Source organism: Talpa europaea (assembly GCF_964194135.1).
Source record: "Talpa europaea genome assembly, chromosome: X".
NCBI classification, from domain to species: domain Eukaryota; kingdom Metazoa; phylum Chordata; class Mammalia; order Eulipotyphla; family Talpidae; genus Talpa; species Talpa europaea.
In genome coordinates, this window is record NC_140081.1 from 9,645,380 (window position 1) to 9,669,614 (window position 24,235).

Genomic DNA, 24,235 nt, shown 5'->3' on the forward strand with positions numbered 1-24,235 from the left:
TGGTGGTGGGAGAGAGAGCTGTGGTGACCACACCTGAGGGGAGAAATCCTAGACTGTCAAGAAATTAATGAAGGTTATAAACCAATGGTGCTTCATTAGTGCTTCATTAAATATATATCTCTATATAAATGTATATATTGAAAGATTAAAAAATAAAGATAAAGATGCTTGACCTTCACATATTCAGATATCTACAAACCTGATAAAAATTCAAACCAAATTATATGTCAATTCCCCCAGCTCATTTGGTACTTTCATTAACCTCATATTCACTTGGAAAACAAGAAGGATTTAAAACACAACTTAGAAAAAGTAACATCCACCTGGGAACTCTTCAATCACAAGAAGCTGAAGGATGAAAGTACCTCAATCCCTGAGAAAAAGTAAACAAATCAGATGAAAATAATTCTCAATTTTAAATAAAAATTTTAAATCTTAAGCTGAAAAAAAACCCACTGTTAATATTCTAGCATCTTTTCCCCTATACACAATTTTGATAGTTTGTACACCATTCTGCATATGCAATACATAGCTTTTTGGGGGGCCTCCCCAGTGGCGCAGCGGTTGAGTGCTGGGCTGCAAGGCTGCCCACAGCCTCTGCAGCACCGGTTCGATCGCCAGCTGCCAGTGAGGGTCCCACATGGCGCGTAGCCCTCTCCTGCCGCCCGCTGCTCCTCTCAGCAGTGTACTTCGTCAGTCTGCCTGTTCTGCTCCCTGCTCTTGCTCGGTGAATTCTCTCACCCTCCCACGCCTCTGACTGTACCCAGTGCTTGTATAAATAAATGAATAAATCTTAAAAAAAAAAACATAGCTTTTTTCTCTCTCCTGACAGCACACATGCTTTCTATATTACCGCATACACTAAGATACCCTGAATGTTCAGGCTAGGCAGTATCTTGAGGCAGCAGGTAATGATGTCTAAGCTAGTTTAAAGAATGCGAGCATCAAACAAAACTGGAAGCCTGTGCCACCTTCAAATCAACCACCAGTGCCACCTCTGAACCTGGCTCCAGCGCATTCACAAGAGGCCAGGGGCCTAAGTTCCTTTGGAATCCTCAAGCCACAGAGCTCCTGGAAGTCAGAACCCAGGACTGTGAGCTATTTGAGTGGCTGCTGCCATTGTCCAAAGACTCGAGGCCAAGCTCCCAACATTGTTAACAACCACAAATTAGAAAAGGGCAGCAAAAACAGTCACTCAACAAACATGGAGAAGCACTGCTGTGCACCAAGGACAAGATGCCACACAGAGGCCAGGAGCCAGGCAGTCCCACAAGGAAGAGAGACAGTCGTCAAGTAAGCACACAAACAGATTTAAAATCCCAAGAGTGACAAGTGCTACTGGGGAGAGAAACATGCCATGGCTAAAGTTTATAAAAATGGGTATTCATGAGTGAGGAGGTCAAGGAAGGTTTCCCTGGGAAAGCACGTGCTGAGTTCCGGGGCTGAGGCATTAGCCAGCGCAGCAATATCAGGTGGGAGATGGAAGATCAGAAAGCAAGGTGGGGGTCACAATACACAGGATCTTGCAAGTGGCTGTATTCAAGAGTTAAGTCCTAAAAATAGAGGATGGCCAAGGAAGGATTTTAAGTGTGGCGTAGATGAGGAAGGTATGATCTGATCATTTCAAGACCATCACTGTGAAGCAAAAACAGAAGGGGCATCAGAGCAGACCTGGGGGGAGTTTGCCCCAAAAACCTGACCTCAGGGCAGGATCCCCATCCAGGCCCTTTCCTCAACAGTCTCTGAGGCCTGTACCTCCTCTTGCCTACCTACCCCACTTGCCCCTCCTCCACTGGTCTCCGCTCCTCCTGTTCTACTTCTACCATTGGGTCAGCCAGTGTCCACGTCAATCACAGCCAGGCCAAAGGCACTGCCTCCCTTACCTGCTCAAAGCAGGGGGCAAGTGCCCCTAAATCCCAGGGTGACCACAGCAACACATTGACAGGATCTGATCGTCCAGAGAGATGACTGGACGCCCTGGATAGGCTGGAGAATGTAGAGTCTGAGAAAGGGGTATTTAAAATTTTTTTTTCATTCCATGGAAAACAAGAACAAAAGTTAGAAATCCTTTAAAGTGCTAATGCTGGACTCATGATCAGAGATACAAATGGGTCTGAGATACAGCCTGGACATTAGGATTTTTGTAAAAGTCCCCAGATGATACTCCATGTGCAGTTAAGGTTGAAACTGAAATAATTAGATGCTCACAGGAATTTGCAAAAATAGTGCAGAGTCCCATGAACCCTTCACCCAGCTCTGCAGCAGTGAGATCTTGTATGACTGCAGCACAATATCAAAACATTAGTGCACTGCTAACTACGCTATTGATCTTATTTGATTCTCATCAGGTTTTTCCATGCACTGATTTGTGTGTGTGTGTGTGTGTGTGTAACTCTACGCAGTATGATTCAAAGTAGATTCATGTAACTACCATCACAATCAAGACATAATTGTTTCCCCTCCACAGAGAAACTCCCTCATGCTACCCCTCTACTGAATACCACCCCCTCGCTGTCTCTTGACAACCAAAAATCTGGTCTCCAACTCTTACCATTCTGAGAAAGTGATGGAATCATACTATGTGTATACACACACACATAACATTTGAGATTGACCTTATTCACAGAGCACAATGCCCTTGATATCTACCCAAGCTGTTGTCTGTATTCATTCCTTTTTCATTGCCGAGCTGTATTCCATTGTAAGGGTGGACCAGAGTATGTTTAACCATTCACCCACTGAAGAACATTCATATCATTACTAATTTGGGGCTATCACAAATAAAGTTGCTGGGAACATTCCTGGACAGATTTTTACACTTGATCTTAGCCAAAAGGCCGAGAAGCGATCCTGGACAGATTTTTGTGTGAACATACATTTTTATTTCTCTGAGATGAACATCCAATACAATCACTGAGTCATATGGCCAGTACATAATTTTTTAAGAAACTGCCAAACTATTTATTTTCCTGAGTGGCTAAACCATTTTATATTCCCACCAGCAATAGATGAGAAAACCAGTTTCTCCACATCTTTACTAGCATTTGGAGTTTTCACTGTTCTTTAACTATTCTAATGCCCATCTAATATATACATAGTAATATATCTCATTGTAGTTTTAACTTGCATGTCTCTAATGGCTAACAATGCTGAACATCTTTTCATGTATTTACTTTCCATTTGTCTGTCATCTTCACTGAAATGTCTTTTACCCATTTTTATTATTTTTTTTTAAAGGTAATTTTTTTTTTTAAAGAGGCATGTATTTTATTTATTTATTTATTTGTTTGTTTGTACATGCACTGGGTATAGTCAGAAGCGCAGGAGGGTGAGAGAATTCACCAGAGCCAGAGCGGGGAGCAGAGCAGGCAGAAGGACCGAAGTCCACTGCTGAGGGGAGCAGCGGGCGGCAGAAGAGGTCTGCGCGCCATGTGGGACCCTCCTCCGGTGGCCGGGGAGCAGCCAGGGATCGAACCGGCGCCTCAGAGGCCGCGGGCAGCTTCGCAACCCAGCGCTCAACCGCTGCGCCACCGGGGAGGCCCCTTTTACCCATTTTTAATTGGATTTTTGGCTTCTTTTCTTTTGCATTTTGAGAGTTCTTGTTACATTCTAAATACAAGTCCTTTGTCAGTTAGGTGGCTAGCAGTTTTCCCCCAGGCTGTAGCCTGTCATTTCACCCTCTTCACAAGGTTTTTCAAAGAAAAGTTTTTAATTTTGAAGAAGGCTAATTGATCAATTTTTTTTTTCTTAGCGTTATTTTGGTATGATGATGTCTAAGAACGCTTCACCTCGGCCTTGCTCCTGAAGAGTTTCTCCTAAGCTTTTAGTTTTATGTTTTATACTCAAATCCATGATCCATTTTGAGACAAATTTTTTAATAGGCGTTTTAATTAGCTGTAAGGTTTAGGTCAAGGGTAATTTTTTTTGGCCTGTGGATGTTCAATAGTTACAGCACCATTTGTTGAAAGGTTCTCCTTCCTCCACTGACTCACCCATGTTCTTTTGTCAAGAATCAGTGGGGTAGACGTGAGTAGGTCTATTTCTGGGTTCTCTGACCTATGTACCTATCCCTCCACTAATAACACATTGTTTTGGTTACTATAGCTATTAAAGTAAGACACACCATAGGGTACATTCCTTCTACTTTGCTCTACTTTTTCAAAATTGTTTTAACTATTCTAGTTCCTTTATTTTCCATATAAAGTTTTAAATTAAGCTAGTCTACAAAAGACTTTACTGGGACTATAAATTAATTTGGGGAGAAGTACAATCTTTACCTGGTTGATTCTTTCAATCTACAAACATAGTATGTCTCTCCATTTACTCAGATCTTCTCGGAATACTGTCATTAGCATTTTCTAATTTCCACATACACATCCTATATATGTTTTGTTAGATTTATGCCTAAGTGTATTGGTTACTTTAGGGACAATTGTAAATGGCACTGTGCTTTTAATTTGAGTTTCCATATGTTCCACTGCTAGGATATAAAAATATTAACACTTATGTGTTGATGTCATATACTGGGACCTTGCTGAATTCACTCATTTGTTCCAGTAGTTATTTTGTAGATCCTTGGGATGTTCTGCAAGACAACTGTGTCATCTACAAATATGAACTGTTTTCGTCTTCCTTACTAGTTTGTATGACTTTTCCTTCTTTTCTCATTGTTATGCTTGCTAGGATTTATAGTACTATATTGGATAAGACCCGTAAGAATAAACATCTTGCTTTGTTCCCATTCTCGGGGGGGGGGGGGGGGGGAGGGGAGTATCCAGTCATTTATCATTTAGTATGGTGTTAATTGTAGGTTTTATGTAGATGTTATTTATCCAGCTGGGGAAATTCACCTCTATTCCTACTTTGCTTACAGCTTGTGTCATGAATGGATGCTGAATTTTGTCAAATATTTTTTCTGCATCAATTGACATAATTCTGTGATTTTTCTCTCCCATAACCTGTTGATATAGTAGATTACATTCACTGATTTTCAAACATCGAAGCAGTTTTGCATACCCAGAATAAATCCCACTTGGTCACGGTACATATTCCTTTTATATGTTGCTAGAATTGCTTGCTAAAACTTGGTTAAGGATTTTTGTGTCTATGTTCTTAAAGGACACTAGTCTATAGAGTTGGAGTTATTTGTACTGTCTGTTTGGTTTGGGGATCAAGGTAAAACTGGCCTCATGAAATGAATTAGGACGCATTCCTTCCTCTTTTATTTTCTGGAAAAGACTGTAGAATTGGTACTAATTCTTTAAATGTTTGATGGAAATCTACAATGAAACACTTCAGGTTTGGAGTTTTCTTTTTGTATGAATTTGAATTTTTAAGAGTTATAGAGCTATTAGAGGGTTATTTATTTTATCCTGGGTGAATTTTGGTAGGCTCGTTTCTGTGGTACCAGTCCATTTCCTCTAACTTTTCATATGTGCATGTACAGAATTGTTTGTAGTGTTCTTATATGATCCTTCTAATAGCTGCAGGAGCTGTAGTGATATAACCCGCTTTATTCCTAATATTGTAATTTGCATCTTCTTTTATACCTTTGTCAGTCTTCTTTGGGGTTTACCTATTTTACTAATCTTTTTCGAGAACTAGCTTTCTTATTAATTTTCTCTATTGTCTTTCTGTTTTCAACTTCAACAATTTCTGCTTTGATCTTCAGTACTTCCTTTCTTCTGCTTGCTTTGGGTTTGTTTTTGCTTTCCTTTTTCTAGTTTCTTGAGATAGGAGTTTAGATGATTGATTTCCAACCATTCCCCCATTCTGATATAAACATTTAGTGCTATACATTTTGCTTTCAACACTGTTATAGCTGTGTCCCACAAATTTTAATACAATCTATTCTCATCTTCTTTCAGTTTGATATATTTCCTAAATTTCCTTTGAGATTTCTTCTTTGACCCATGGATTATTCAGATGTATGTTACTTGATTTCAAAATGTTTGAAGATTTTCCTATTTTCCTTCTGTTACTGATTTCCAGTTTAATTACATTTGATCAAAGAGCATACTCTGTATTATTATCATTCCTTTAAATATATTGAGGTTAGTTTTATAACCTGGGGTATGATCTAAGTTAATGAATGCTTCATGGATACTCGAGAAAGATGTGTTTTATATTTCCGAGTACAGTGTTCTAAACATATCAATTAGAACCATTTGGTTGATGATGTTGTTCAACTCTTCTAATAACCTTGCTGATGTCCTACTTAGTACTTCTGCCAAGTGCTGAGAAAGGGATGCTAACATTTCCAAGTATAACAGTGAATGTGTCTGTCTTTCAGTTCTGTTTTTACTTCAAGTATTTTGCAGATCTCTGGTTTGGTGCACATACATTTAGGATTGCTATGTTTTCTTGGTGGACATTTTTTTCTTTTTGTGACATCCTTCTTTGTACCCAGTGATTTTTTTTTGTTCTTTAGTCTACTTCATCTCGCATTATATATAACCATTTCTGCTCTTTTTTAAAATTAATTTGCATGGGGCCTCCCCGGTGGCGCAGCGGTTGAGCGCTGGGTTGCGAGGCTGCCCGCGGCCTCTGCGGCCGGTTCGATCCCCGGCTGCTCCCCGGCCACCGGACGAGGGTCCCACATGGCGCCCAGACCTCTCCTGCCGCCCGCTGCTTCCCTCAGCAGTGTACTTCGGTCCTTCTGCCTGCTCTGTTCCCCGCTCTGGCTCTGGTGAATTCTCTCACCCTCCCGCGCTTCTGACTGTGCCCAGTGCATGTATAAACCAAAAAAAAAAAAATTAATTTGCATGGCCTATCTTTATCCACCCTTTTACTTTTTAAATACACCTTTATCAATATCATGCATAATTTAATGACAGGGATATATAATTAGAAATTCGCCGTTAGGCAATTTCATTGTTCTGTAACAATCACAGTACAACTACAAAAACCCAAACGGCATAGCCAAGGACATACCTAGACTATTGGTGCCACCACCATATATGCAGTCCATCACTGACCAAAACATCATATTGCAATGGAGGACTACATTTGAAGTAACTGTTCTGTAGACAGGATATAGTTGACTCACATTATTTTTCCATTCTGTTATCTCTGTCTTTTAATTGGTGTATTTAGACCATTTCCACTTAAAGTAATTAGGGTTTAAGCCCACCATTGTATTATTTTTTTTTCTCCTTATTCCCTTTTTGTTAATCTTCTATTTCCTTTTTCTTATCTTTCTGTGTTACTTGTACATTTTTTTAGAATTCCATTTTAATTTATCTATAGCTTTTTTTGAGTATATCTCATTGTATAGTTTTTTGGGGGATTATTCACTTTTTTAGTGATTTCAAATATCTTTAGTTATTATAATATATGTAACTTATCATAAACTATTGGTATCAATATTTTTTCATTTCCAGTGAGGTGCAGAAACCTTATTCATTTAGGTAACTTTATACCTCCCATTTTAAAAATATCATTTTTTCATTATTATCTTTACAAATATTGAACACTACACCAGACGATATTGTCATTTTGGCTCCAACCATCAAGCATTATCTTAAAAGTTAATGAGGAAAAAAGACAGCCTATGACATATACTCCTATTTTTACTCATCCACTGTTTGTTGTTGCTGTTTTTTTTTTGTTTTGTTTTGTTTTGTTTTTTTACTTCAGGGCAGGTCTGCTACTAACACATTCTCTTAGCTTTCTTTCATTTGCAAATGTTTTTATTTTCTCTTCATTCCTCAAGGATATGTTCACCAAATGTAGACTTTGGAGATGACCAGTCTTTTCTTTCAACACATGAAAGTATTGTGCACCTCCTTCTGGATTCTATGGTTTCATATGAGAAATCCACTGTCATAGAAATCATTCTGCCCTAATACTACTTTTTAGAGGTTTGAGGATAATGTGTACTGGTATTGATTTATTTGAGTTTATCATTTTTGGATTTTTCCCAGCTCCGAAATTCTGTGGGTATATGTCTTTAGTCAAATTTGGGGAGCTAGCCACTACTTCTCTGAATATTTTTTGTTCTCCTACTCTTCTCCTTCTGGGGCTTCCATGACACAAATATTAGACCTTACACTGTCCCATAGGTCTCTGAGGTTCTGTTCATTTTTTTCTCCAAACTATTTTCTATTTGTGTTCAGAATAGGTAAATTTTATCCATCTTCAATTTCACTGAGTCTATCCTCTGTTACCTTTAACCTATTATTATGTTCACCCAGTGAGTATTTTAATATGGAGATTTTATTATTCAGTTCTGTAACTTCCATTTTTAAAATATCTTCTACTTATTTGTTGAGATTTTCTAATTCTTCATTTGTTTCAGGAGTGTTGGTAATTGCTCATTTCTATGGTGACTGCTTTAAAACATTGTCAGGTAACTCCAACACCTGAATCTTCTGTGTTGTGGTTTTCCCGGTTCTTGGTATGTCAAGTATTTTTTTTTTTAATCCTGTTCATTTAGGTTATCATAATACTTTGAATTCTTCTTAAATTTGCTATCTGTATTTTAAGCCACACAATGGCTTAAAACAATATTTTTTTATCTCACAGTTCTATAGGTCAGAAGTCCAGGCAGGCTCAACTGAGTGCCCTGCTCAGGATCTCACAAGGCTGATCTAGAGGCTTCACTTCCAAGCTCACTAGGGTTGTTGGCAGAATCCAATTCCTTGCAGCTGGAGGTCTCAGATTTTTTTCTTGCTGCCTGCTAGCCAAGGTCTGCCCTCTGCTCTAATAAGCTCCCCAAATTCCTTCTCAAATGACCCCTCCCTCCATCTTGAAAGCAGCAAGTCCTCCTCAACCTTTGAATCACTCTTACTTCCTCTTCTGCCATGAAACAGAGACAAAATTCTATGCTTTTAAAGGCTCATGTGATTAAGATTAGGCCCACTGGCATACTTCTCCTTTTTAAAGTCAACTGTGCCATTTAAATAACACAATTACTAGAATGATAGCTCATCACATTCACAGGTTCTGGGGATTTGAAAGGAAAATCTTGATGACCATTTTTAGAAATTCTGCCCCCGTCACTACCACTGGGGAGACGACAGGACAGAGTTCATTATTTAGTCCAGACATTCTGCAATTAGAATATATTAATTCTAATGGACTCAAATTGAGCATTTATATATTGCTATGTTGTGTGAATAGGTACAGTGAATTTCTTTTATAATTTCTTTACAAATACATACATACATATATGAGTATATATATATATTATGGTGCTTCTATAGAAATAACATTATAATATTTTCAAATGTAGACACACAAGTTACAGGCTACTAATCCACATGTTTGAAAAAAGATATGAGATTAAAAAGGATTGTGCTGCCCTGTCAGTAACACTGTGCAGAAGGAGCATTTAGCTTTATCAAGCAGCAGAATGGCGTGAACTTCTACAAATACTGTAAGGCCCCTACCCCAACTCTTGCCCTCACTCCAAATTCCTGACAAGGCAATGCACCTGGAGCAGGGCCAGGTTGGAGACCCATCATCATGGAGCTTCCTGTAGAAGCCCCATACTTTACAAGTTTAAATGTCCAGAAATATCTCACAGTAACATTCTAGATGGCTCAGATTTTGATCAGCTAGAAAGCTCAGGGTTGAAACACATGATTTCAAAGCCTCTTTCTAAGCTCAGATTCAGTTAAGAGAATAAGACTCCAACATGCTTAATCACCAAGATCAGCCCAGTCAGGGACAGCACTCCTGAGTCACAAGACACCCCCCTGCTCACACATGTTTCCTGTTCTGCAATGATGACAAAGCCAAGGAGTCCACGAATGGTGTGGGCTTTTACCGGCTGCATACTTGGCCTTTATGACTCCAGACCCTTCCTTAGAGGAATTTTCTTATAGGAGCAACTAAATTCCAGTTGTTAGCTTTAGGATATTGTTTTCTAAGAGAAAACTGTATGCTTGAAGTTTAAAGAATAATTTGAGCTGAAATTGGTGGCTTTCAAGAGCCCCAATGGGGAATAACTAGAGAGTCACACAGCTGGATTATTTACCCCTGACAGAAAAGACAATCAAGCTCCTTCTGAAACTCAAATCCTGAATACTGCAAAATATCAAGTTTCCTTACAAAGTATGAAATGAACTATTTTTCAACTATTCAGCCTCACTTTCAGAATTTGTAGGAAAAAAGCAGCATAGGCCTATAAATCCAGGCAAAGATTGTTCTCTGAGTTAAAATGGCTGATTATCTGATGAGAATCCTTTACAATGGAGGAAATAAGTTAAGAACCATGATTCTGTATATAGAACAGAAACCTGGAAATCTCTACCTAATGCTCTTTGTTCAGGTAAATTTCTGATTCTTTCTTAAATCAAGAACAAGAACAGCAAAGTGACTACAAGCTTTATTCCAGAGAGGGGCAGGGATGTGAAACCCGGCTTGGGCACAAGGAGAAGGCAAGATGCAGCAGGCAGTAACAGCAAGAGGTCACTCTTCCAGGACACCCAGAAAATGCTGCCTGCTTGCGCTCAGGCTCCAGCGCCCACCTTCCCGGGTTCCCAGTGCCCCTCACTGGCTGGCATGACCAGGGTAAGTCTTTTAACCTGTAGATGCTTCCTGAATGTTACCCGTTGTGAAAAATGGGCATGATGGAAACAGCACTTGTGCCAGAGTGTCATATTGCATTTGAAGAGCTTAGCCTCCCTCCGGCCTGGCATACAGTGGTAGGCGCGCAATAAATTTTAGTCATTGTACAGGACAGACACAAGTAGATTATATACAACGTGCCAGGCAGCCCGTAAATCTGGAAAGGAATGTAGCCACTATTATTCCATAAAGTAACAGAGCAATCAGGGCCGAAATGATAACTGTAGGTTTATTTAGCAGGTTCGAACAGAACTGCCTAGTGGATCCAGTTGAAAACTTCTCAAGTGGCATTTTAATCAGGAATATCTTTGCAGAACAATTCTAACACATGTTCTCCAGAGTACAGAATGATGGAAGGGCTGGTCACAGGAGCTAAAACTGCCATCCTGTGGAAGAAGTGACGTTTGTGACAACACAGCATTCCATTTACTGTGTCTCATTTGTGCTTATAGCCTCTGGTGCCTACCACATAGCGGACACCCAGTAAATGTTCCCTCGACAAATGTGGCGCACACCCCCACACACACACATACACACACAGCCACGCAAGTGGCGACTTAATGTGGTGAGGAAGAGGAGGGTCTGCTCATTGCAAAACACCTAGAAAAGTTCCTGCTACCCTTTCCAGAGAAACAGGCATCTTGAAAACCATCTTCCCTATAATTCACAAAATAATGGCCCTTGGGTTGAAAGTGTGCTTTTTTGTATCTACTTCAGAGTCTCTAAATATAGAACAACAGCTGGACTCTCTACCACTGTTGAAGTCAATTTGTGATTCTTTCTTAAATCAAGAACCCAAAGTAACTGAGTTTGATGTCAGAGTGGGGCACATCCGCGAAATCCTGACCTTTCACCTCACTGATTAAAAAACAAGTGTATTCATCAACCTCTTTACACAAACAACAAAAAAAGAGCTCTGGCTATGCCAACAAAAGATCTAAACCACTTAGCAAATGAAAGCTTGGGCAATGTGAAACCAAGCTGAAAATTGTTACCTCATCATAAGCTCTGAGTAAACACACCTCAACCTTTAAAATGCGCTTTTACCTAACACATACATAAACAGGCAGAGAAAACAGCTCACTTCCTCACAGACAGTGTCAGATCAATTGAAAGATCAACAGAGTATTCTTTTAACCCCCACCACAGCTTCCTGCTTTCTACATTTCTATTTGTGAGCAACAAAATGTCAAGGGCCTGGGTCCTATGGCACCTCACCAAAGGCCCCTCTAAAAGCAGGCAGACACATACTCATGTCAGCCTGAGCTATACATTAGAGGTATTTTCTTTTAAAAATTCATTTGACTGGCTCTTTCAAAATGTCTATCTGAGGACACATGTCAGGAGAACCCAGGAAAGGGCTGCTTGTACGTCCTGGGCTGGATGAAAGTACAGTCACTTGGATCTGAGGGGAAGGTTCTGACAGGAAGACACTAGTCATTAAATTCAATATGCGGACCTCCCCTGTGGCACAGGTGGTTGAGCGCAGCACTGTGAAGCTGTCCGCAGCCTCTGCAGCGCGGGTTCAATCCTAGCCGGCTGGCGAGAATCCCACATGGCATGGCAGACCTTTTCTGTCTCCCCGCTGCTCCCCTCAGCAGTGTATTTCAGTAGATCTGCCTGTTCTGTTCCCCGCTCTGTCTCTGGTGAATCCTCTCACCCTCCTGCACATCTGACCTGTACCCCGGTTCTTGTATGCATGAATAAATAAATCTTAAAAATAAATAAATAAATAAATAAATAAATTCAACATGGGGAAATGAACCCTGCCCTAGTCAGGTGGCTGTCTTTCTGCTTTACTTGGCAATTGGAGGTCCCAGAAGGGCAGCCACATTTTTTAAACAAATGACTTCCAGAATTTCATCCTAGTACCTATTAGTATATCCCACATTATGGTCTGGTCAGAAAAATATCCAAAACTCAGAAATCAGGCAAAATAAGATGACCGTGTGACCTTTTAATGCCATGTTCATGCATTTTCTAATAAGCAATCCCCACCCCATCTGATTAGGGCCATCTTATTCTGTCTAAAAATGTACCTTGATTTAACTAACACTTGATTAGGATATTTAACAACCCTATGAAAGACATACAGAAAAGCAACAACGTATGCTGCTTTCTTTTTTTTTCTTTTCTGATAGAGATGATAATCCCACAGGTTAAGATTTTATTGTCCTCTAAATCATGAACTCTTTATGTACCTAACTTAATCTTATTTGAACATTCCTTTTCCCACTGATTTTTGAATCAGTTTCCCTCATTAAATGAGTTCAATAATACTTTGATGCATGGTCTCTACTTCTGTATTTTTAACCATTTACAAATTAGTCTCTGATAGTTCATGAGCCATCAATCAAATAGTCCCTGGGAGGCTGAGTTCTGTGCATCAGGATTGCTCAGGACAGTCACACAAAGACCACCAGGTTCAGATGCAGTCAGCTAGTGAGGCACAGATGCAGCTCCAGCAGGTGTGACACCTCCCCCACGCCCCCACAGAAGCCACAGCTTTAAACAGAGAACAACATCTGTAGTGACAGTGAGAGAAGCAATTCCACTCCTACATGAATATATGAGAGAAATGAGTGCTTGTGTCTTTAAGACTTACACAAGAACTTTTAGTCCTTATTCATAAAATATCCAAACTAGAAACAACCCAGTGTTTATCAATAGGAGAATGGATAAATAAATTATGGCCTATCCATATATAGGGTACTATATAGCTAATATAAAATACATATGCAACATTTCATTATACAAAAGAAACCACATATAAAAAAGCACAGATTATATGATTCCAATTACATGAAATTCAAGTACAAGTAAAACTAATCTGTGATGATAAATTACCTATGGGAAGGGAAATGATAGGGGGAATGTATGATGGAAATTTCTGCAGGGATAAAATAGGACTAACATGACTGATATTTACAAGGGTGCACACTTATTTTAAAAAACATCAAGTTCGATGTTTATGACTTTGGCATTTTATTCTATGTAAATATGATCCAAAAATTGCATAAATTTTTTAAGAAGAAGGATAAAAAAATAAATTCCAAAAGAAAATAAGTAAAGAAAGAGAGAGGGAGAAGAGAAAGAGGGAAGGAGTATCTTAGAAGATTCCTCTTCTATATGCACAGTAAATAAATTAAATATGAACTATCTAAATAAAAAAAAAGAAGGACAAATGCAAAAGGCCATGAGGTCTAGTTGGGGACACTTACGTGTGTTAATAAATCTCAGCCCAATAGCTAGCACAATCCAGGCTTCTTAACAGTGGTGTGGGCAGGGGGTAAAAGGCATTTTCTCTTGAGAAATTGAGGCAATACAAAGTTAAGAGTAAATAGTGTCACACTCCCAGACTTCAAACTATACTACAAAGCCATAATAATCAAAACTGAATGGTATTGGAACAAGAACAGACACATGGACCAATGGAACCAAATAGAAAACCCAGAAATAAACCTACAGATTTAGTCAACTAATATTTGACAAAGGAGCAAAGAATATGCAATGGAGCGAAGAAAGTTTGTTCAATAAATGGTGCTGGGAAAACTGGGTCACTACATGCAAAAGAATGAAGCTTGACTACCTCACACCATACACAAAAACCAACTCAAAATGGATTAAAGAACTAAATGTAAGATCTGAAACCATAAAATATATAGAAGGAAATATAGGTAAAACACTGCATGACATACACCTCAGTAACATCTTTAAAGACACATCACCCAAAGCAGTGATAGTGAAGGCAAAGATAAACAGCTGGGACTACATCAAATTAAAGAGCTTCTGTACAACAAAAGAGACAGTAACCAAAACAAAGAGACACCCCACCAACTGGGAGAAAATTTTTGCACACAACACTAATGATAAGGGACTGATCACAAAAATCTTCAAAGAGCTGATAAGACTCAACAAAAACAAAATAAATAATCCAGTCAAGAAATGGGCAGAAGAGCTAAAAAGAAACTTCTCCAAAGAGGAAATGCAAATGGCCAACAGACATATGAAAAAATGTTCAACATCACTTGTAATCAGGGAAATGCACATCAAAACTATAATGAGATACCATCTCACACCAATGAGAATGGCACATATTAAAAAAACTAGCAACAACAAATGTTGGCGAGGATGTGGAGAAAAAGGAACTCTCCTGCATTGCTGGTGGGAAAACAAACTGGTCCAACCACTATGGAGAGCTGTATGGAGATTCCTCAATCTGCTAAAGATGGAGCTTCCATATGATCCAGCATTTCCACCCCTAGGTATTTACCCAAAGGACACAGACACATTAATTCAAAAGGGCACCTGCACCCCTATGTTTATAGCAGCACTGTTTATAATAGGTAAGCTATGGAAACAACCCAAATGCCCAAAAATAGATGACTGGATCAAAAAGATGTGGTACATATACACAATGGAATATTACTCAGTCATCAAAAAGAAAGACATTCTGTTCATAGTCACCACACAACTCCCACCCGCCTTGTTTTGATCCCACTCCCTCATGCCCCCCCTGTAGTGTGTCTCTGGTCCATAGTTAGTTGCTTGTTGATTTTGACTTTTACTTTATTATAATTAGTCTTTTTCCTGGTCCCTTATTTAGGTTTTCTAAATTCCTGCTATGAGTGAGACCATCCGGTATTTTTCTTTTTCTTTCTGGCTTATTTCACTGAGCATGATCCCTTCCGGCTCACAAAAATGAAAAATGATGTAAAAAATATATAAAATTTAAAAAAATAAGAAAAAAGGATAAAAAAGAAGAAAAAATTTCAAATTTGTGAAATATTCACACAAATCATAAATATTTGACAGCTTGTAAAAAGAAAATAAACTCATGCAATTTGCAGCAACGTGGATGGAACTGGAAGGGATCATGCTCAGTGAAATAAGCCAGAAAGAAAAAGAAAAATACCCCCTGGTCTCACTCATAGCAGGAATTTAGAAAACCTAAATAAGGGACCAGGAAAAAGACTAATTATAATAAAGTAAAAATCAAAATCAACAAGCAACTATAAACCAGAGACACACTTTGGGTGGAGGAGGGGGGGAGGGGTTAGGGTCAAAATAAGGGGAGTGGTAATTGTATGGGGAATATAACCAAAATGAAAATGCATACATTGTGCAAAAATGAAAAATGATGTAAAATGCATATAAAATAAAAAAAGAATTTAAAAAATAAAAATAAAAGGCCACTGACCATTGTGCTGGTGTAGAGAGGCCAAGCAAAAAAAAAAAAAAAAAAGTAAACAGTGAATCTCAACAATTATGCTCAAATGAATCTGATAAATGAATCAAGAAAATGCTTAAGATAAGCTCTCTGACAGCAGTAACATTGGCATAAGGGCAGACAAACAATGGGATTCCACAAGATTACCCAACTCAATCTGGGGACAAATTATTCTTAAGCTAAATATGGCTAAATAGTAAACCCACTTTCAAAACCACAAACTTATGTCAATGTGATTATTATTACTTCAAGATGTATTTTCAGCTTCTAGAACTCTCTATGGCAGTTTGCATTATTGTTAAACTCCACTGCATCCACCTACTAGATTTTCAATAATAGGCCTAAAACATTCCCAGTGGGTGAAGAATTGAAAATAGATTCAGCCATCTGAAAGAACAGACGTTTCTTTTTCTGCCCGATGTGACAGCCTCAAGTGGTGCAGTCCCAGCCATTCCTGCCACATCCTTTCTGCCCTGGCTGGAATGAACGCCTCCCAAGAGCATAAATTCCCCTGCCTGGAAGTTTTCTCATCCAGGTGAGGCAACTAGTGAGCAAGCAAGAGCAGGGCACTGGGGCCAGGGGAGAGGCCCCTTCACTGGTAACAAGGACGGCAGCACACTCAGTAGGCCTCATGCGAAGTGATTTCCCACACAGTCCCCTTTAATCCTCAGAGTGGTCTGGTGAGGTAGTCAGACTCTCAAGTGGAAACAGATGGCACACTTAAATTAGGGCAATCTGAGGTAGGATTAAGAGACTTTTACAAAGTGGTGAGATGCGGAGAAACTTGAGGCAGGGGCCCGGAGCTAGAAACAAGGAGAGCCCAGGCCTGAAGACATGAGGCAAAAGGAGTGTGGAAGACTTGAGGGGAGCACACAACTATTTGGCCAATGGACAGAGCCAGCCTGAGGCAACCCCAGGCAGAGAGCTTACGGGATAATCTCTGACCTCCCACTGTCATCTCCTGCTAGCATGCTCCTTGAGCCAAAGCCCACAGAAAGCCACGGGACAGGAGCCCACTACTCAGCCCAAACCAAGGCAGAGCAGGTGGAAAAGGCGGGAGAGAGGCCCCGGAAAGGGAGAGAGGCCCCGTTTCCGGGATCAGGTCCACAATACCCCTTCACAGTGAGGAGTTCCTCTGTCCCTGAGCGTTTCCTGAGTGCGAAAGGTAGAAGAAGGCCAGGTTCCAAGCCTGCCTGAGGTCTTCCTGTCCTAGGACACACGACCCTCCAGAAACACTACAGGTCCACAGTCCTGTAGTCCTGAGCAAAGCCCAACTCAGAAGTTCCCTGCATCTGTGTATTGGCAGCTTGGGAAGAGCAAACAGTATGCATTAGAGGATTATAAACAGGGCCTACCCTCAAAACTGGAGCAAACACCATAGTCCCTTCTTCTCAGGGTCTTCCCCGCTTTTCCAGTTTTTCTCTTTCCTACCCGCTCCCCTCCCCCCGCCCCAGGATCCTCTTCTCTTTCCCACGGCGGTCCTTCCTCCTTCACCTTTACTGCAAGCTTTTTCCTGTTTCTCTGGAAAAATTCTCCTTCCACACCAGAATTTGGCTCATATTCCAAAGTGGTCCTTGTCCCAAATCTGGAGGTTTTGTTTGAAAGGGCAAACGAATGAACCCCCACTTACATATCAACAGTCAATTCCTGGTGGCCCACATACGATCATTTCCAACTCTTAAAAAGGAGGAGAGCTGCGAGGTTCAACTGCAATCCAAGAAAACAGAGTCTCTACTCCCACAGCCGCTTACAGAAAGCAGTGCTTATCAGCACGTTACCAACAAAACCCTCGTCAGCTTTATGCACACCAGAAAGAAAAGAAAAAAAAAGAACTGTTCTCAGGATCACGCTGAGGCAAGATTCTGAAGAGAGATTAGACTGGGTTCCTATTTGTCTAGACCAGGTGGCGTGGGAGAGGCAGAGGCCAGGGGCTGGAAGCCGGCAGCACAGCACTGGTTTTTGTGAACAACTCCTTTTCCTAAAACCTTCCCATGGAGCCCTTCAGGCAATTTGAGGGGGACACCTGCTTCTCTGGACCGAGCATCCCCCATGCCTCCTGCTCCCCGAAGCCACAGGTCTTAGGGACTGAGGCCATGGAAACTACAGCGGGAGCCCTGGGGATTTCTGTACCCAGCCCTTCCTGCAGAGAACAATCTAGTCTCCTCCAGCATCAGATAGGAAGTTCAGGGAACAGGGACTTTTTGGATCTATATGGTATTTCCCATCGAGAAGAGCCGCTAGGTGACCCTTTCACGCGCAATTCCAACTAATATTTACAAGTGTGCGATACGCAATTTCTGAACATGAACACACTACTTTTTGTAATTAATACCCGGATGACTTCTGCAAAGGGCATAATTTTCAAAACCGTACTGAAAAAAAAATAGATTTTCATCAATGCTTCATGACCACACAAGGGGAAAGGAGAATAATATCGCTCCTATCAAAAAAAATATGATTACAAAGGCGGAAAAGAGAATAATTGGAATTCTGCATTTAATGTGTTTGGTACTTGACTGAAAGGGTTGAAACTGAGTTTCACCTCCATTCTGAATGGAATGGAAATGGGTAAAATTCTTTTCAACTTTCAAAGCAAATAAATAAGTACAGAAATAAAACAATTTAACAATCTTTACATTTTCCCAGCATTTTCTAAGCGATCCACAGTTTGTATCTTAAGAAAGCAATTTGAAAACAGGTATCCCCCAGACAGGCAAAGCCCTCCATGATCTTCTTGAGAGCACACCAGGGGTCAAGCTGCCAACTCATCCCTTCAGAGAGCCCCAGGAAACTCCTCCTCAAGGGCCCGCACACTTTGGTGAGTAGAACACACAGGAGACAGGAAAAGGGTTTCGCTTTGTACTCACTCTTACAAAGTTGTCAGGGAACAAACCTCTCCTGCCATTGATCTGTCCCTCCCACCAGCCTCCATCTTCCTTCCTGATGTTGGTGATGATCTCACCCACGCTGATCGTCAGCTCATCGTCGTGCTGGGCCTGGTAGTCAAACTCCACTATGGCCTCCACTGGAAAGAACAGAGACGAAAAGAACACTTCATTGGCTTTTCTTTGTATCCAGGTAGCATTAGTTTACCACACCATGGAGGTTTCGGGGGTAGTTTCTCACCTCAGCCACTGTGTATCTCCCCCCACGTCTACCCCCCGCTGGCCAGTCACCCTCCACCACAAGCTCTTCCTTCTGCCCTCCTCTCCCTCTGGTAACCACCATTCTGTTGTCAGAGTCTAAGGGTTTCTTTTTGGTTCACTTTGGTTTGTTTGATTGCTCTTTTTTCCTTTATAGTCCACCAACGAGTGAAATGAACCCGGGTTTGTCCTCTTCCTCTGGCTTATTTCACTCAGTACAACCCCGTCAAGGTCCACGAAAAGGAGCCCTTCAGGTCAGATGTTGGAGAAGTTCCCTGCGGGGCAGCTCTGGAAGGTCCGTGAAGTCACATGAGAGGGGTTTCCCCTCCACCAACACTAACATAACAGCGCCACACCCGGCAGCCCCATCTGGGCTGAGGCCGGCAGCACAGAAACCATGAACGCCGGTCAGCGGTCAGGCACGGCACAGGGACCGACAGGCCTCCCACAGCAGGGGCTTCGGAGGGGAAGCCACACAGTGACAGAAGGATAGCATGGGCTCCTCCCCGCCCAGGGAGAATCTGGCTCCACTTCCCCAAGTACAGACACGGCAGATAACACACACGGCGTTGGCTCTCGGGTGCCCCATCCCTTGCCACGCCAAGACCACCTGTGTGATGCTAACGTCCTCGGGCCTCAGTTGTACAAAATGTGGGCGATAATAATGGCACCCTACAAAAACCATGGCCATCTCTCAGCAGCAACGGCTGTGAAGGCAGCTGCCACAGAGGGCCCTGCTGGCCACGCCACGTCTCCGGCTGCTTGTGTTTGCAGGCACAGCTGCCCTCTCAACAGATGCCTTCTTAGGCAGCAGGACCATTTGCAGCCGTTTACGGGGTCCATGGCAAGCTTTTACACTTGGTACGAGGTGGGGGCAACGGATGAGGCAGACCGCCCTCCTGTTGACAAAGGGCTGATACAAACTAGCAGAAGCAGCCAATCCCCAGACTGCTGACTGTCCAGAGGAGCAGTGCCCCGACGTCCAGATGCTGCCCGCACCAGACGTTCGCCTCGACCAGTCAATTTCTTGCCCTTTTCCGTTTTTACTTGCAGTTTAGTACAATGAACGCATGGATGGCAGATGAATGAATATAAGGGTGGTAAAAATTACTCAAGTGGTGAATTAGCAACTTGGAAATGATGGTAAAACAGTGGAAAGGGAACTGTTAAATGAGCTCTATAAGGAGGCATATGCAAAATGGAACTCAAAATGGATCACAGGCTTATATGTAAGAGGAAAAACCTTTATAAAAAAGCATAGGGAAAAAATCTTAGTGATTTTGAGTTTGGCAAAGCTTTCTTAAATAGGAGACCGAAAAAAAGCACAAATGATTTTTTTTTAATTCAGTAAATTGGGATTGTTTTGCCAGAAGGAAAAACACAGGTTGACAGGTGAGTGGGCCCGCTATCAAATGGGCTTTGCCTATTGTCCAATTACAGATAAACTCCCAAAGTGCTTCCAGACCAGAAGACCCTATCCATCCAGACCCATCCGCTCATAATGTCAGCTACTCTGGATAATTCATAAGGAACTCAAAGCAGAATTTTCTTTCCTAGATCATTCTTTCATTCCAAAATTAGCTGGCTGACTCTGCTGTCATAAATCTGCCTAGGATGAAGTTGAGTTGTGAACCATTCTCATCACTTCTCAACAGGAAGGTGGAACATAAGAGCATAAACAAGGCAACCTTCTGCAGATTTCTCCTGGTTCCTGACAAGATGAAGACAGAAACACTTCAGTTTTCTTGTATCACGCAGTAGTTATTATGAAGCATCGTAACAATGAGAACCAGGTCAATTAGAAAACAGCTTTCTTCCAATTACCTGGACATGGATCTCACAAAGCTTTGCGATAAGAGCTGAGATTACAGTAACTACTGCTTATGTGCTGGACACTTTTCCTGCATTATCTCATTTAATCCTCATAATATGAGGATGCCCAACTTCCCAATTAAAGAACCTGAAGCAGGATCCTCTCACCTCAGGGGTTAGCTGAAGTGATGGGGGGGGGTGTGGATTAAACACCTATTCACTGTATTTTCATTTTTAAAAGAGAAAAAGTCAACTTCTGTAATACTGCATTTGCAGAATGACACTGGCCCCTTCACCTCGCCTCTAGGCCGGGCGGCCAGGTGCTCCGAGGGCCAGTGGCAGCCCAAGGGAAGCAGTGCTCCTCACCCTAGCGGCTACCAGCACCAGCTTCCAGCTCCACAGGGTGCCCCGGAGATCTGTGAGCCCTCCTGGTAAAGGCTCATTAGGGCTGTTACCCCTTTTTATTGTTTTTTGTTTTGTTTTAAGATTTATTTATTTATTTATACAAGCACTGGGTACAGTCAGAAGCGAGGGAGGGTGATAGGATTCACCAGAGCCAGAACGGGCAACAGAACAGGCAGAGTGACGAAATACACTGCTGAGGGGAGCAGCGGGCGGCAGGAGAGGTCTGCGCGCCATGTGGGACCCTCGCCTGCGGTCGGGATTCGAACCTGTGCTGTAGAGGCTGTGGGCAGCTTTGCAGCCCAGCGCTCAACTGCTGCGCCACCAGAGGAGGCCCAGGGCTGTTACCCCTTTTAACTAAAATCACCCTCACAAAATGGATGAGAGGTTCAAAAAGGTTTGTGTAAAGAAAATCAGGCTGTAGACAGTACTCAATATGGGGTCAAGAAACAAGAAAATGGCAGAAATGACCGCCACACCTGCTCCTAGCGGGAAGCTCTTTCCCAAGCACACTGGGACGCAAACAGATGGACGAGCCAATCCAATCTTACAGGTAATAATCAAAAACTCCAAATTATCAAGACAATTTATAATATGGGTCTTCCTCCACCTTTGATATGTTTATAAATTACCTAATTATAGGATGGAAAGATTGGGATCAGCAAGACTACACAGTAAACAATAATAAATGTTTAGAGACTTCTTTGGAGTTTTCTCAATCAACTAATACCGTAATAAAGACATAGGATCTGGGCCTCCTCGGTGGTGCAGCAGGTTGAGCGCAGCGCTGGAAAGCTGTCCACAGCCTCTGCAGCACGGGTTCGATTCCCGGCCGGCCAGGGAGCTACCCACATGGCACAGCAGACCTCTCCTGCCTCGCCCGCTGCTCACCTCAGCAGTGTTATTTGGTCCGTCTGCCTGTTCTGTTTCCCGCTCTGTCTCTGGTGAATCCTCTCACCCTCCCACACCTCTGGCCTGTACCCCAGTTCTTGTATAAAAATAAATAAATCTTTTAAAAAAAGACACATGATCTATAAATAAATATATGTAGATATACTCAATTATTGTCTAGTATTAGGTATTTTTTTAAACAAGAAAAGGATCAAAATACTGAGCGAGGCTGATTCCATGTGCACTTGCAGATGAAAATACACAGGTTTTCCAGCGGGAACAGGAAATTGTGCCAAGTGAAGCTGGGCGGGAAAACAGAAAGTGGACCATGGCTGGGGAGAGGGCGGGAGACCAGGAAGGGGGTGAAAGATACATGACAACACTAAACAGAAACCCTGTATGGGGGACTCAGTATAGAATTAACCTCCAGAACACAACCTTGTTTCTTCCTCCCTAAATAGTAAATCTTACTTTCTCCATTTTGCACCTGCGGCTGACCAGGGCAAAGCTGGAAGAGAACAAAGGAACCGCTCCGAGAAGACGATCACTAAGAAGTGAAGAGTGGCTTGCCTGCTGTCTCACACTAGAGGGAAGTTCTTCCTGGTTTTGCTTCAGTCTCATTCGTTATGATGACACGTTTTAACTGGGTAAGGCTGGGGTTAGGCGTTGGGGACTCAGAGATAAATAAAACCTAACTGCATCCTGGTTAACTCTTCCCGATATCCCACTGAGCAGGTCTTTGCTGATTTACCCTTTCTTTAGTCTCACATACATGTAAGTAATCCCATGGCCCCTGCCTGCCTTCTAGCCCCAGCTGGGCGCTGGTGGCCCAGTGCCACCTTCCAGGTTCCTCCAGCCTCCAGGCCTCACTGCTCCTGGCCTGAGACAGTCCCTCGCAGTGGCAGCTGCACATCAGTCTGCACATGCGCCTCTAGATGCCTGCTGGCTCAGGAACACCCTTACTTTCCCTGTGACCCCTCTGAGCATCCATGACATGTAGTAGGTGCTCAGTAAAGCTCAGCTTGCATTTGATAATGGCAGTGAGCTCTCTGCCCAACAGAGAGGCTGCTAAAATGCCAAGTATCAATCATATTTTAGCAAATTGAGTCAGACTCTTCAGCGCACTAAGGGAGTTTGCTATTTAAAGGAACCTGTGGTTAGTTCTTTTGTAACATGAATAATCACTTCCTGCTTTACCTTTCCTGTCAAGAAGAATTTTTACATATCGGGTTTTTCTAAGAGGAGGAAACCTATACATGGCTTTGAAAGGTGCTCATAGACCAGGAGATTATGTCTCTCCTCTTCCCTGTGAAGATTCTTCCCTGTGTCCTGTTTAAACCTTGGAAGGCTTAGAACATTCGCGTCAATTGTCCCGTCACCAGCAACATGTGGCTATCGATTCCTGGAAGTGTGGTTTGGACCAAAGTGAGACACGCTGTAAAATACCTAGGAATTTGCAAAGACTTCTTAGGAAAAAAGTTAAACAGCTCACCAATGTTTACATTGATTGTATATTGAAATGAGGGTATTTTAGATACACTGGGTTGAATAATTATTCAAATTAATTTCACATATTTCTCTTCAATTTATTAATGTGATGTTTTATTAATGCAACGTTTAAACTCGCCTATGTGGCTAGTAGTATATTTGTATTGGACAGAGAAGGTTTAGGACAATACTTGGCAGACAGGAGATCAAGACCCCACATTGTACACACAGTCAAAACATTCACAAGAGCCCATGAGCACATCAGCACCCCCAAAACCCATTCCCTTGCCTTCCGGATGCTGTAGGTGTTATAAGGCAGCCCCGATACAAAACGGGGTGCCTGACTGTGGGTCCTCACCCACGCGCTTAAAAGGACTTCTCCATGCTCTACCGCAGGCACACGCGAGAGGTTCATAAAAGGTTTCTTTACAAGGGAAGGGGAAATGAGGAAATGTACAGCTCAGGAAGAAAAGTGGGAGACAAAATTTTAAATGCGTCCTACCCGATCCGCCGATATGGAACCCCAAATGGCTCTCTGAGAGCTGGCCGTGAGCCAGGAGCCGTGAAGCCAGGAGGCGAGCGATAGCGAGCCAGCCAGCCCAAGGCCCACGTGTTTGGTTTTTATACCCAACCTGGCTGCCCAACTCCACCCTCAGGTCCCAGCCACCCTCCCTTTGGTGGTGACGGGATTTGT

The 24,235-nt window shown here is 42.0% G+C and overlaps 1 protein-coding gene across 5 annotated transcripts in view; it reads right to left on the minus strand.

Moving 5' to 3' along the window:
- The window catches only part of SH3KBP1 (SH3 domain containing kinase binding protein 1), a gene marked incomplete at its 3' end in the record, with an annotated part of 264,383 nt that extends 245,558 nt beyond the window's left edge, over nucleotides 1-18,825 (minus strand). For all 5 annotated transcript variants that reach the window (XM_084258276.1, XM_084258273.1, XM_084258275.1 and 2 more), the window contains exon 1: nucleotides 18,673-18,825. The remainder of the gene's footprint in view (nucleotides 1-18,672) is intronic.
- Between the last annotated feature and the right edge of the window lie 5,410 nt (nucleotides 18,826-24,235).